Source organism: Schistocerca nitens, chromosome 5 (genome assembly GCF_023898315.1).
Source record: "Schistocerca nitens isolate TAMUIC-IGC-003100 chromosome 5, iqSchNite1.1, whole genome shotgun sequence".
NCBI classification, from domain to species: Eukaryota; Metazoa; Arthropoda; class Insecta; order Orthoptera; family Acrididae; genus Schistocerca; species Schistocerca nitens.
In genome coordinates this window covers 432092074-432108639 of record NC_064618.1, presented here as the reverse complement: position 1 = coordinate 432108639, position 16566 = coordinate 432092074, and positions in this window count along the sequence as shown.

Here is a 16566-nt window from a genome sequence, read left to right as displayed (position 1 = left end):
CAAAAAAATTAACGTGAGCTGCTGTATTTAGCGTGTTGATATTTTGAAAAGTCATTATCTTCATTTTTGCCCCGCGCAGTTATAGAGTGTAACAGAAGAGAAATAGTCTCAAAGTGGTTCAAATAACCATCTGCCAGGCTCTTATCTGATCACTGGAGAATATTCTTGTAAATGTAGGTACAGGATTTGCTGGAAATTATCGGCTCCAGTTAAGGAAAGAACTAAATGATTTTGTATACATTAGAAACTAATGGGGTTCCAAATTGGCTCTACATCTGAGGTCATCAGTCCCCTAGACTTAAACCACTTAAACCTAACTAACCTAAGGACATCACACACATCCACGCCCGAGGTAGGATTCGAACCTGCGATCGTAGCAGCAGCGCGGTTCCGGATTGAAGAGCCGGCCGCGGTGGTCTCGCGGTTCTAGGCGCGCAGTCCGGAACCGTGCGACTGCTACGGTCGCAGGTTCGAATCCTGCCTCGGGCATGGATGTGTGTGATGTCCTTAGGTTAGTTAGGTTTAAGTAGTTCTAAGTTCTAGGGGACTGATGACCTCAGCTCTTAAGTACCATAGTGCTCAGAGCCATTTGAACCATTTGAACCCGCCGGATTGAAGCGCCTAGAACCGCTCGGCCACAGCAGCCAGCAATGGGGTTCAAATTACGGTGAGTGTAGATATAGAGATGGCGAAATACTAGGGGACACACAATTGTAACCAAGTATAATGAAATTTCAAGTTTCACGAACTCCTACATTAATTACAACTACTAGATGCACTGAGATACCACACTGCGAGCAAGTATCAGACGCTGTAAACAAAGAATACAGGACTGCAGGTCATCCAAGCAGGCTTGAACACGCGTCCAGCTACAAAGTGGCCGTTTTAGACCATCTGATCAAAAGTATCTAGATGCCTATTGCTGCACATTACCTAGAGATGTATTCACCTTACGCCTTTATGAGGCTTGAACTCTTCAGGGGACACGTTCGATGAGGTGTCAGAATGTCTGTGGAGGAATGGCAGCCGTGTCTTCCTCAAGAGACGAAACTGGAGAAGGTAGTGATGTTGGACACAGGGATCTGGAGGAAATTCAACGTTCCAGCTTATGCCGTAGGTGTTCCATTAGGTTCAGGGCAGGACTGAGGCCAGGCTAGTCTTCAGGAATGATATTCTCTACAAACCCCTAGGCCATACAAGACACCTCCTGAGACGTGGCAAGGTAGGAGTAGGCAAAATGCAACAGGGAATAACAATATTAATCCGCTAATAGTAAACTGCCGGAGCGTCTTTAGAAAGGTCCCAGAACTGCCCTCATTAATAAACGGTCACAATGACCACATAGTATTAGGGACAGAAATTTGGCTGGAACCAGAGGTAAACGGTAATGAAATTCTAAACTCAGATTGGAATGTATACCGCAGGGACAGGCTGGACAGTGAAGGGGGAGGCATGTTTATAGCGATAAGAAGTGCAATAATATCGAAGGAAATTGACGGAGATCCAAAATGTGAAATAATTTGGGTGAAGGTCACGGTTAAAGCAGGCTCAGACATGATAATTGGATGTCTCTATAGGCCCCCTGGCTCAGCAGCTGTTGTGGCTGAGCACCTGAAGTATAATTTGGAAAATATTTCGAGTAGTTTTCCCCACCATGTTATAGTTCTGGGTGGAGATTTTAATTTGCCGGATATAGCCTGGGAGACTCAAACGTTCATAACGGGTGGCGGGGACAAAGAATGCAGTGAAATTTTTTTAAGTGCTTTATCTGAAAACTACCTTGAGCAGTTAAACAGAGAACCGACTCGTGGCGATAACATATTAGATCTTCTGGTGACAAACAGACCCAAACCATTTGAAACAGTTAACGCAGAACAGGTAATCTGCGATCATAAAGCGGTTACTGCATCGATGATTTCAGCCGTAAACAGAAATATTAAAAAAGGTAGGAAGATTTTTCTGTTTAGCAAAAGTGACAAAAAGCAGATTTATGAGTACCTTATGCCTCAACATAAAAGTTTTGTCTCAAGTACAGATAGTGTTGAGGATCAGTGGACAAAGTTCAAAACAATCGTACAATATGTGTTAGATGAGTATGTGCCAAGCAAGATCGTAGGAGATGGAAAAGAGCCACTTTGGTATAACAACCGAGTTAGAAAACTGCTGCGGAAGCAAAGGGAACTTCACAGCAAACGTAAACATAGCCAAAGCCTTGCAGACAAACAAAAATTACGCGAAGCGAAATGTAGTGTGAGGAGGGCTATGCGAGAGGCGTTCAATGAATTCGAAAGTAAAGTTCTATGTACTGACTTGGCAGAAAATCCTAGGAAATGTTGGTCTTATGTCAAAGCGGTATGTGGATCAAAACAAAATGTTCAGACACTCTGTGACCTAAATGGTACTGAAACAGAGGATGACAGACTAAAGGCCGAAATACTAAATGTCTGTTTGCAAAGCTGTTTCACAGAGGAAGACTGCACTGAAGTTCCTTCTCTAGATTGTCGCGCAGATGACAAAATGGTAGATAGCGAAATAGAAGACAGATGGATAGAGAAACAATTAAAATCGCTCAAAAGTGGAAAGGCCGCTGGACCTGATGGGATACCAGTTCGATTTTACACAGAGTATGCGAAGGAACTTGCCCCCCTTCTTGCAGCGGTGTACCGTAGGTCTCTAGAAGAGCGAAGCGTTCCAGAGGATTGGAAAAGGGCACAGGTCATCCCCGTTTTCAAGAAGGGACGTCGAACAGATGTGCAGAACTATAGACCTATATCTCTAACGTCTATCAGTTGTAGAATTTTGGAACACGTATTATGTTCGAGTATAATGACTTTTCTGGAGACTAGAAATCTACTCTGTAGGAATCAGCATGGGTTTCGAAATAGACGATCGTGTGAAACCCAGCTCGCGCTATTCGTCCCCGAGACTCAGAGGGCCATAGACACGGGTTCCCAGGTACAGGGTGTTTCAAAAATGACCGGTATATTTGAAACGGCAATAAAAACTAAACGAGCAGCGATAGAAATACACCGTTTGTTGCAATATGCTTGGGACAACAGTACATTTTCAGGCGGACAAACTTTCGAAATTACAGTAGTTACAATTTTCAACAACAGATGGCGCTGCAAGCGATGTGAAAGATATAGAAGACAACGCAGTCTGTGGGTGCTCCATTCTGTACGTCGTCTTTCTGTTGTAAGCATGTGCTGTTCACAACGTGCAAGTGTGCTCTAGACAACATGGTTTATTCCTTAGAACAGAGGATTTTTCTGGTGTTGGAATTCCACCGCCTAGAACACAGTCTTGTTGCAACAAGACGACGTTTTCAACGGAGGTTTAATGTAACCAAAGGACCGAAAAGCGATACAATAAAGGATCTGTTTGAAAAATTTCAACGGACTGGGAACGTGACGGATGAACGTGCTGGAAAGGTAGGGCGACCGCGTACGGCAACCACAGAGGGCAACGCGCAGCTACTGCAGCAGGTGATCCAACAGCGGCCTCGGGTTTCCGTTCGCCGTGTTGCAGCTGCGGTCCAAATGACGCCAACGTCCATGTATCGTCTCATGCGCCAGAGTTTACACCTCTATCCATACAAAATTCAAACGCGGCAACCCCTCAGCGCCGCTACCATTGCTGCACGAGAGACATTCGCTAACGATATAGTGCACAGGATTGATGACGGCGATATGCATGTGGGCAGCATTTGGTTTACTGACGAAGCTTATTTTTACCTGGACGACTTCGTCAATAAACAGAACTGGCGCATATGGGGAACCGAAAAGCCCCATGTTGCAGTCCCATCGTCCCTGCATCCTCAAAAAGTACTGGTATGGGCCGCCATTTCTTCCAAAGGAATCATTGGCCCATGTTTCAGATCCGAAACGATTACTTCATCACGCTATCTGGACATTCTTCGTGAATTTGTGGCGGTACAAACTGCCTTAGACGACACTGCGAACACCTCGTGGTTTATGCAAGATGGTGCCCGGCCACATCGCACGGCCGACGTCTTTAATTTCCTGAATGAATATTTCTATGATCGTGTGATTGCTTTGGGCTATCCGAAACATACAGGAGGCGGCGTGGATTGGCCTCCCTATTCGCCAGACATGAACCCCTGTGACTTCTTTCTGTGGGGACACTTGAAAGACCAGGTGTACCGCCAGAATCCAGAAACAATTGAACAGCTGAAGCAGTACATCTCATCTGCATGTGAAGCCATTCCGCCAGACACGTTGTCAAAGGTTTCGGGTAATTTCATTCAGAGACTACGCCATATTATTGCTACGCATGGTGGATATGTGGAAAATATCGTACTATAGAGTTTCCCAGACCGCAGCGCCATATGTTGTTGAAAATTGTAACTACTGTAATTTCGAAAGTTTGTCTGCCTGAAAATGTACTGTTGTCCCAAGCATATTGCAACAAACGGTGTATTTCTATCGCTGCTCGTTTAGTTTTTATTGCCGTTTCAAATATACCGGTCATTTTTGAAACACCCTGTAGATGCCGCAAGGCGTTCGATACAGTTCGCCACAGTCGTTTAGTGAACAAAGTAAGAGCATATGGACTATCAGACCAACTGTGTGATTGGATTGAAGAGTTCCTAGATAACAGAACGCAGCATGGCATTCTCAATGGAGAGAAGTCTTCCGAAGTAAGAGTGATTTCAGGTGTGCCGCAGGGGAGTGTCGTAGGACCGTTGCTATTCACAGTATACATAAATGACCTTGTGGGTGACATCGGAAGTTCACTGAGACTTTTTGCAGACGATGCTGTGGTGTATCGAGAGGTTGTAACAATTGAAAATTGTACTGAAATGCAGGAGGATTTGCAGCGAATTGACGCATGGTGCAGGGAATGGCAATTGAATCTCTATGTAGACAAGTGTAATGTGCTGCGAATACATAGAAAGAAAGATCCCTTATCATTTAGCTACAATATAGCAGGTCAGCAACTGGAAGCAGTTAATTCCATAAATTATCTGGGAGTATGCGTTAGGAGTGAATTAAAATGGGACGATCATATAAAGTTGATCGTCGGTAAAGCAGATGCCAGACTGAGATTCATTGGAAGAATCCTAAGGAAATGCAAGGATAGGGTTGATAGAAGAGATAGAGATGTTCCAACGGAGAGCAGCGCGCTTCGTTACAGGATCATTTCGTAATAGGAAAGCGTTACGGTGATAGATAAACTCCAGTGGAAGACTCTGCAGGAGAGACTGTCAGTAGGTCTGTACGGGCTTTTGTTGAAGTTTCGAGAACATACCTTCACCGAGGAGTCAAGCAGTACAATGCTCCCTCCTACGTATATCTCGCGAAGAGACCATGAGGATAAAATCAGAGAGATTAGAGCCCACACAGAAGCATACCGACAATCCTTCTTTCCACGAACAATACGAGACAGGAACAGAAGGGAGAACCGATAGAGGTACTCAAGGTACCCTCCGCCACACACCGTCAGGTGGCTAGCGGACTATGGAAAAAAAAACCATTCCCTTACATATGCTGCTTCATGACAAGGTGCATTGTCAGTTATCATCTCCGAACTGTTCATGTACTGTATGCTGTGCAAAGTAATCGAAAACGTTTTCTTGTCCTACCGCATTTAACGTTACGTTAAGCGTAGTAATGGAATCACAACCTAACCACGCAAAGCACCGCCATTCTGTAACAGCACCTCCTCTGTACTTCACTGTTGCCACCACACATGATGGTAAGCGACGTTCGCCAAGCATTCGCCAAACCTAAACCGTTCCATCGGACTGCCATAGGGTATAGCGTTACTCATCACTCCAAATCACTCATTTACAGTCACACGCTGTCCAGTTGCGTCGTCCTTTATACCACCTCAAGCGTTGCTTAGGATAGTCTACAGAAATGTGTGTCTCATATGTTGTTCGAACATCGTACCTCTTTCTTTTTAACCCCCTAAGCTCAGTCATTGTGGTAGATGCACTGCTGGTACCACTTTGGCACTAACGAGTGACGCTTTTTACGCTGATGTCACGCAATTTTTACAACCAATGCTCTGCAATGCCCGATTGTGCTTGACCATCTGTCTGCCTGATTAGATACAGAAAAAGGCCACTGGAACCATGGCCCAAACATTGCTTTCTCCAGTGCAGAATTTTACATTATGACATAGTACCGTACTCACGAAACCTTATCGTTAACTAATGCTGCTGGCGGAAGGCTACGAAACGATATCTAGTTGCTAATACCGCATTACGTGTACGCATTCTTTTAATTTGATAGTGTACACGCTAAGATTCAAGTGCGAAACCTGCGAAACCCATCCTTTCTAAATTCCTGGACGCTGATTGGCCCTAAACGTGGCTTTAATTTTCACTTATAATCAACGTACTTGTAAACAAAATACTGTAGTCACGAAACGTACAGTATTTTAGCGTAGTATTATTTCCGCTTCCGCGAGAGAAGTTGACGTCTCGTTTCCCGAACAGCCTCTTTGAAGAAAGTACGGGTGCCTGTCCTGTGCCCCAAATAGTCTTCCGTTTCAGGCCTGTGCATCAAATAGTTTTCTGTTTCAAGTATACCGACTGCATCGGTGTATTTCTGTTTGAAGAAATATTTCGTCTCTTGAAGTCGGAAATACTACTAGGAGCGTGATGGAAGTTGGGAAGATAATACTTCATTATTGCATATACAGGAAACTCAGACAGTGTGAATTGTGTTTAAATATCTTTATCCCTCCGAGTCACAAAAACACTAAACATCAAAACTGTAGTGTCTTTGATGGTGTGAGATTCAGCAGCTGTGGTTGCCCTTAAAGTTGCCCAGGGTACTCCCGATCTTTTTGCAGTCTTCGAGGAGGCATCTTCCTTGAAATCCGTGAACTGCGTTGTAACCTTTACAGAGCTATACCCATAACAAGAACAGTCCAGATAGGATGTCATTCTGCATGCAGTTAGTCTTTTTGCTTAAGGCACTTACGTATAGAAGATTACAGACACTGAATCATCACTCTGCCTGAGGTGCTGGTCGATGAGCGAGCCATCTATTTGATTTCGCAGCAAGTGCACCATAAAAATGGTCATATGATAAGTAATATCAGCTACAGCGCACGAACGTCTGGCTTAGACATTTGAATATAGTACTTAATCCATTTTCAGCGACAGTAGCTGTATTGGTTGAAACAATCAGTAACCAGTCGTACAAAATAAATTTTATTCGTTTATCGGTTTCAGACACCTTCAGAAGATTAGAATTATCACATTAGTGGAGAGCGTCAGAAGTTATATGCAACAAATTACTGTAGTCATAGACTGATCAGGATGACTGCATTTAGCATCAGTGAGCATGCTGTCAATGTGTAGGACAGGGTAGGCGAGTGACATGGCTGAGTTTCACCAAGGACAGATTATGATGGACCGGAGAATCATTTCGGAAACTGCTTGACTCGTCGGGTGTTCGAAGAGTGCTGTGGTGAGAGTCTTCAACATGTCCTATGTAGGGCCCTCCTCCTCCACCTCTCCCACCCTCTCCGAATTACAGATGTCGGACATCGTAGTCTGGTCAGACTGCTAAAACAAGACAGATGGCGAACTGTGCCGGAACTGACATCACACTTTACTGGTGGGCAGAGTACAAGTGTGCCACAACGGACACTCCCAACGATGGGCCTCCACAGACGACGACCCATGCATGGATTGGCCAATGTTAACACCACGACATGGGCAACAACGACTGAAATCGACACGTGACCATCGTCAATGGACGTTGGCACAGTGGCAGACCGTTGCATGTACGGATGAATCCCGATACCTTGTTAATCATGCCGATGGGAGGATGCGAATGCGTCGTCTTCCAGGGCAATAGCTCCTTGTCACCTGAACAACAGGTGGAGGCAGGCTGGATGCGGCTCTATTACGCTCTGGAGAACGTTTTCGTGGGCATCCGTGGGTCCAATGGAGCCCTTGTAAGGCAGCATGATGGCCAAGTAGTAACGTACACTGGTTGTAGACCACGTACGCCCCCTCATGATGACCATAGATCCCGATGGCAATGGCATTTTTCAACAGGGTAATGCGCCATGTCACAAGGCCACGAATGTGATCGAGTGGTTCGAGAAACACAGTTTTCCAATTGATGCGTTGGCCCCCCACCTCGCCAGATCTGAACCCGATCGGACACTTTGATGGAACGTGCTGTCAGCGCTCGTCTCCCGCCTACCCGGAATTCATGGGATTTACTTGAATTGCGTGTTCAGATGTTGTGCCAACTCACTCCAGCAATCTACCAAGGCCACATTGCTTACATGCCAAAAAGCGTCACCACTGTTAAACTTGCGGAAGGTGGACATAACGGCTATTAGGTGGTTATAATGTTCTGTCCGTATGGATTATAGAGCATATGCAATTACACTACTGGCTGCACCAAGAAGAAATGCAGGTGATAAACGGGTATTCATTGGACAAATATACTAGAACTGATATGTGATTACAATTTCACGCAGTTTGGATGCATAGATCCTGAGAAATGAGTACCTAGAAGAACCGCCTCTGGCCGCAATAACGGCCTTGATACGCCTTGGCATTGAGTCAAACAGAGCTTGGATGGCGTGTACAGGTACAGCTGCCCATTCAGCTTCAACACGATACCACAGTTCATCAAAGAGTAGTGACTGACGTGTTGTGATGAGCCAGTTGCTCGGCCGCCATTGACCAGACGTTTCCAGTTGGTGAGAAATCGGAGAATGTGCTGGCCAGGACAACAGTCCAATATTTTCTGTATCCAGAAAGGCCCGTACATGAACTGCAACATGCGGTCGTGCATTATCCTGCTGCAATGTAGGGTTTCGCAGGGATCCAATGAAGGGTAGAGCTACGGGTCGTAACACATGTGAAATGTAACGTCCACTGTTCAAAGTGCCGTCAATGCGAACAAGAGGTGACCGAGACGTGTAACCAATGGCACCCCATCCATCACGCCGCGTGATACGCCAGTATGGCGATGACGAATACACGCTTCCAATGTGCGTTCACTGAGATATCGCCAAACACGGATGCGACCATCATGATGCTGTAAACAGAACCTGGATTCATCCGAAAAAAGTGACGTTATGCCATTCGTGCATCCATGTTCGTTGTTGAGTACACCATCGCAGGCGCTCCTGTCTGTGATGCAGCGTCAAGGGTAACCGCAGCCATGGTCTCCGAGCTGATATTTCATGCTGCTGCAAATGTCATCGAACTGTTCGTGCAGATGGTTGTTGTCTTGTAAAGGTCCCTATCTGTTGACTCAGGGATCGAGACGTGGCTGCACGATCCGTTACAGCCATGCAGATAAGATGCCTGTCATCTCGACTGCTAGAGGTACGAGGCCGTTGGGATCCAGCATGGCGTTCCGTATTACTCTCCTGAACCCACCGATTCCATATTCTGCTAACAGTCACTGGCTCTCGACCAACGCGAGCAGCAATGTCGCGATACGATAAACCGCAATCACGATAGGCTACAATCCGACCTTTATCAAAACGTGATGGTACGCATTTCTCCTCCTTGCACGAGGCATCACAACAACGTTTCACCATGCAACGCCGGTCAACTGCTGTTTGTGTATGAGAAATCGGTTGGAAACTTTCCTCATGTCAGCACGTTGTAGGTGTCGCCACCGGCGCCAACCCTGTGTGAATGTTCTGAAAAGCTAATCATTTGCATATCACACCATCTTCTTCCTGTCTGTTAAATTTAGCGTCTGTAGCACGTCATCTTCGTTTTGTAGCAGTTTTAATGGCCAGTAGTGTATGTTCTATGATGCATGTACAAATATATACATGCACTATAATCCATAGGATTACAGTAATATGCCGGCCGAAGTGGCCGTGCGGTTAAAGGCGCTGCAGTCTGGAACCGCAAGACCACTACGGTCGCAGGTTCGAATCCTGCCTCGGGCATGGATGTTTGTGATGTCCTTAGGTTAGTTAGGTTTAACTAGTTCTAAGTTCTAGGGGACTAATGACCTCAGCAGTTGAGTCCCATAGTGCTCAGAGCCATTTTTGATTACAGTAATATGCTGCATACAACAGCCAAGATTGGGCGATCGCTAGTAATGTGTGAATATCAATCTCCTTAAAAAGGGCACTAGGTGCCTGAAACCGGTAACGGAATAAAGTTTCTTTTGTGCAACTGGTTGCTCACTTTTCTCGACAAATGTACTTGAGTCTATATTGTATGTTACGTTACACTTAATTGGCAATAAGACGTAAATAACAGCTCGGATGTTTGTAGAGTCTTAGTGGGCTGCCGTACGTTGATCTTAAATAAGGCCTAAAAGCAGTGCAAATGAAGGACACGGGTGCTGCCCGGACGCTCTCGCAGCGCTCATCGAGTTCGTAATTCGTGAGCGGCAGGTAGCAGCCTACCCGGTTCCAGCAGCAACGAATTACGGGGGCACAGCGACGTTTGACGCAGTACGAACTCCATCGAACCCTGTTTATGTACCGAGAGAGGAAACTCCGTCAAAGAGCGGCGGCAACGACCGCAGGCTGCAATTCGCTTTGACGCTCCTCACGCTTGCCGCTATTTAGCATTTCAAAGAGTGGCCCGTTACGTTCTTGCGGCGGGTTTGATCTCGGTAGCGAATTCGTTCAGCTCTCCACGATACATGTGACACTGCATGTGAAAAAGGAAAATGAAGAGCGGAATGAGTTCGACAGTATGCATTATGCAAACAACCACTTGGCGCATAACGAACTGTTAACGAGAGGAAATCTAAATTGCGCAATCATGTCATCAGTGTATCGCTTTCGGCCTAGACAGATATCGTCGAACAGTTTTTTGCGATAAAGCAACACTAGAACTTAATTCAAAATAGTCAATTTTGATAGTAAAACACAGTTTTCCAAAAGATTAGTACACATAGTTATATTTTATTTAAATAAGCATCACAGGACCTGCTGGAGGAATAACAAGTAGACTACCGTCGACAAAGAGGGAATTCCAGGTCAAAAAGCCCGCAGCTCGTGGTCGTGCGGTAGCGTTCTCGCTTCCCACGCCCGGGTTCCCGGGTTCGATTCCCGGCGGGGTCAGGGATTTTCTCTGCCTCGTGATGGCTGGGTGTTGTGTGCTGTCCTTAGGTTCGTTAGGTTTAAGTAGTTCTAAGTTCTAGGGGACTGATGACCATAGATGTTAAGTCCCATAGTGCTCAGAGCCATTTGAACCAGGTCAAAAGATGTCTATAGCATGAAACATAGGCCTCAATTTGAGGAAGAAATTTCTGAGAATGTACGTTCGAAATACAGAATTGCATTGTATGGTAGTGAATCATAGATTGTGGGAGAAAGCCGTAAGAGAAGACAATATAAGCGTTTTACATGTAGTGCTATAGAACGATACTGAAAATTAGGTGAACTGGTGATGAATAAAGACGTTCTCCACCGAAACGGTGATTAAAGTAACATAACACAAAAAACAATTATTGGAAGAAAGAACAGAATGATGAGACATTTATGACACCTGAAAGAGCTGTAGAGAATAAAAGCTGTAGCGGAGACCAGATATTGAAATACATCGAACAAATAATCGAGGACATAGGTTTTAAATTCTGTTTTGAGATGAAGACGTCGGTATAGGAGAATAATTCGTGATAGGCCGCAACAAACAATTTAAAATTAGTAGTAGGATTTAAAAAAAAAAAACTTGTAACTTTAGAAACATACTGTCTATGTTGTGTAATCGAACTCGGTCTCGTCATCAGCCCAGCTGCCGAACTGCTGCTTATCCAGTTTATTATTCCAACAGCCTAGGCTGGTAGAGTCGTCTCTGATACGAGCATACCTGTTTACTAGAATAATACTAAGGCGCAGTAATGCCACAAACGAACTGCTATGGACGCTTTCTGTCAGACTATGTTTAGCATTCATTATCACACAATCACCTTTTCATAATACCGGATATCCAGAAACACTCACAAGTTATTGGAATACAACGCTGTGATTGTGAAAATAGATTTAAAGTAGCAAGAAGTTTCAGAGGAAAGATAGTCATAATGCATGAATGTCCAATGTCTTGTATCGATACACGTCGACTTCATACGTACGTACGTACATACATACTTCATAGGGTATAAGCAAACGTTCCGCTGAAATAAATAATGCATTTCATTATACACACATTAAAAAAAAGTTTTCAATCATTTCGGCTCCGAGAATTCCGGAATCTGTAGAGAAAATTGGAATAGAGGTCAACATAAGCATCATTTCCGCCCTTTTTACTGCTCAGGAACCCACACATTGCATGTTGTACCACCATTCAGCGAGACCTTCAGAGGTGGTGCTGTACACACCGGTACCTCTAATACCCAGTAGCACGTCCTCCTGCATTGATGCATGCCCGTAGTTGACGTGGAATACTATCCACAAATTCATCAAGGCACTGATGGTCCAAGTTGTGTCACTCCTTAATGGCGATTCGGCGTAGGTCCCTCAGAGTGGTTGCTGGGTCACGTCGTCCTTAAACAGCCCTTTTCAATCTATTTCAAGCATGTTCGATAGGTATCATGTTTGGAGAACATGCTGGCCAGTCCATTCAGCGCTGTCGTTATCCTGAAGGAAGTCATTCACAAGATGTCCACGATGGTGCGCGAATTGTCGTCCATGACGACTAATGCCTCACCAATATGCTGCCGATATGGTTGCACTATCCGCCGTTGGATGGCATTCACGTATCGTACAGCCGTTACGGCGCCTTCCTTGGCCACCAGCGGCGTACGTCGGCCCCACACAATGCCACCCCAAAACATCAGGGAATCTCCATCTTGCCGGCCGCGGTGGCCATTCGGTTCTAGGCGCTTGCGTCCGGAACCACGCGACTGCTACGGTCGCAGGTTCGAATCCTGCCTCGGGCATGGATGTGTGTGATGTCCTTAGGTTAGTTACGTTTAAGTAGTTCTAAGTTCTAGGGGACTGATGACCTCAGATGTTAAGTTCCATAGTGCTCAGAGCCAATCTCCATCTTGCTGCACTCGCTGGACAGTGTGTCTAAGGCGTTCAGCCGGACTGGGTTACCTCTAAACACGTCTCCGACGATTGTCTGGTTGAAGGGAACGTTATGCCAATTCTGAGCGGTCCATTCGGCATGTTGATGGGCCCATCTGTACCGCGCTACATGGTGTTGTGGTCGCAAAGATGGACCTCGCCACGGACGTCGGGAGTGAAGTTGCGCACCATGCAGCTTGTTGGGCACAGTTAGAGTCGTAACACGACGTCCAGTGGCTGCACGAAAAGCCTTATTCAACATGGTGGCGTTGCTGTCAGGGTTCCTCCGAGCCTTAATCCGCAGCTAGCGGTCATCTACCGCAGTAGTAGCCCTTGATCGGCCTGAGCGAGGCCTGTCATCGACTGTTCCTATCTCTCTGGATCTCCTCCAAGTCAACAACATCTCTTTCGTTCACTCCAAGACACCTGGTCACTTCCCTTGTTGAGAGCCCTTCCTGGTACAAAGTAACAATGCGGACGCTATCGAAATTCAACATTCACCTTCTATGCATGATTGAAGTACAGAGAACATGAGCCGTGTACCTCTTTCCTGGAGGAAAGACTGTAACTGATCGGCTGTTGGACCCCCACCTTCTAATAGGCGTTGCTAATGCATGGTTGTTTACATCTTTGGCCGGGTTTAGTGACGTCTCTGAATAGTCAAAGGGACTGTATCTGTGATACAGTATCCACAGTCAACGTCTGTCTTCAGGAGTTCTGGGAACTGGGGTGATGTAAAACTTTTTTTTAATATATGTATGGTACTAAGAAGTAACCATATGAGTATAGGATGGAATTGTGAGTTGGAGCAAATAAAAACTCTATCACACATAATTAAATGAGAATTATATTGTTCCTTATTTCATTTGTTAAAAGTTATTGATCTCTTATAAATAATTATTTATGAGTAAAGATAGGAAAAATGATTTATTATCATTGCTAACTAGTATCAGCTAAAATAGTTAGCCATCTTCAGATAATATAAGATAAACATTACTGTGTCTAATCACCAGGAATCTAAAGCCATGTGAACAGTGATTATACAAAGTGGATAATTGGTCCTAACATCAGCAGAATCATTGGAGACATTTGTACCAAAGAACAGGAGTAGCCAGTTTAGCCAATTCAATGTTTTGCAAACGACCTCATGGTCACCTTTTGACTGTATAATTACTTATTTGTCCAACCCATTATTTGAGTTTCAGTCATGTGGCCATTATCAAGCGAAAATAATCGCGATTTACCAAAGGTCAGCACCTAACCTCGGTCCTTATGTAGCTTGTAAAGTACATTTAATTTTTATTGTTTTGCAGCTCCGAGGCTAAGCTAAACACGCTGTGCCTGATACACTCCTGGGAATTGAAATAAGAACACCGTGAATTCATTGTCCCAGGAAGGGGAAACTTTATTGACACATTCCTGGGGTCAGATACATCACATGATCACACTGACAGAACCACAGGCACATAGACACAGGCAACAGAGCATGCACAATGTCGGCACTAGTACAGTGTATATCCACCTTTCGCAGCAATGCAGGCTGCTATTCTCCCATGGAGACGATCGTAGAGATGCTGCATGTAGTCCTGTGGAACGGCTTGCCATGCCATTTCCACCTGGCGCCTCAGTTGGACCAGCGTTCGTGCTGGACGTGCAGACCGCGTGAGACGACGCTTCATCCAGTCCCAAACACGCTCAATGGGGGACAGATCCGGAGATCTTGCTGGCCAGGGTAGTTGACTTACACCTTCTAGAGCACGTTGGGTGGCACGGGATACATGCGGACGTGCATTGTCCTGTTGGAACAGCAAGTTCCCTTGCCGGTCTAGGAATGGTAGAACGATGGGTTCGATGACGGTTTGGATGTACCGTGCACTATTCAGTGTCCCCTCGACGATCACCAGTGGTGTACGGCCAGTGTAGGAGATCGCTCCCCACACCATGATGCCGGGTGTTGGCCCTGTGTGCCTCGGTCGTATGCAGTCCTGATTGTGGCGCTCACCTGCACGGCGCCAAACACGCATACGACCATCATTGGCACCAAGGCAGAAGCGACTCTCATCGCTGAAGACGACACGTCTCCATTCGTCCCTCCATTCACGCCTGTCGCGACACCACTGGAGGCGGGCTGCACGATGTTGGGGCGTGAGCGGAAGACGGCCTAACGGTGTGCGGGACCGTAGCCCAGCTTCATGGAGACGGTTGCGAATGGTCCTCGCCGATACCCCAGGAGCAACAGTGTCCCAAATTTGCTGGGAAGTGGCGGTGCGGTCCCCTACGGCACTGCGTAGGATCCTACGGTCTTGGCGTGCATCCGTGCGTCGCTGCGGTCCGGTCCCAGGTCGACGGGCACGTGCACCTTCCGCCGACCACTGGCGACAACATCGATGTACTGTGGAGACCTCACGCCCCACGTGTTGAGCAATTCGGCGGTACGTCCACCCGGCCTCCCGCATGCCCACTATACGCCCTCGCTCAAAGTCCGTCAACTGCACATACGGTTCACGTCCACGCTGTCGCGGCATGCTACCAGTGTTAAAGACTGCGACGGAGCTCCGTATGCCACGGCAAACTGGCTGACACTGACGGCGGCGGTGCACAAATGCTGCGCAGCTAGCGCCATTCGACGGCCAACACCGCGGTTCCTGGTGTGTCCGCTGTGCCGTGCGTGTGATCATTGCTTGTACAACCCTCTCGCAGTGTCCGGAGCAAGTATGGTGGGTCTGACACACCGGTGTCAGTGTGTTCTTTTTTCCATTTCCAGGAGTGTATTTTACAACATTTTCTTCCCACACATAACTTCTTTTCGGTTCTGCATGTTCCGTGGAGATCGGAGCACCTGCTTGAAGAAAATTGCCTATTAAGGAATTAGTTTACTTCAAGAGTTGAGGATTCATTTTGGCTGTTTTTATTAATTTTGAATTAGAATCTGTTTATAATACGCAGAATATAGCTTATTTCATCACAAAAATACAGCTGTATTTATTTTGACGTAGCATAGCATTTGTCAACGACCTATATTTCCATAGTCCAGTGACATTAGTTTCATAATTATTATGTTCATACTTTTGAGTTTTCTGATACTGAATGTATTTCCTTTTGAACTTAGTAAAATTGTGGTGGAGCACACTCATTCTTAAACTTCAGTCATCATGTTTTGTCGCAGAACATCACACTAATCACCAATACAAGTATTTAATTCATAGAATCTAAGCTCAGGTTGGAGGATGCTATGTATGGAAATGTCATATCTATGTCAAATGATTCTTAGATTTTGACATCTGCTAAAGATAATCAATGCTACCTGACAATGCCCACTTGTTCGTGTTTGCAAAAGTGGGTTATAACAAAAGCTAATTTCACGGTCAAAAGGAGGCTATGATCTCATTTACAAATTTTTCGATGAATGTGAACCAAAACTGCGAAAGGTGTTTGTAATTTGCTGGTCTGTTTTGCACTGTATTAGAATTATTAACAGACAAATGGACGCAGGTACTGGGACTATCGCAGCCGCTTTCCCAGAAAATGGACATGAAAGTGACTGTTTTGATTACCCATCAATCCATC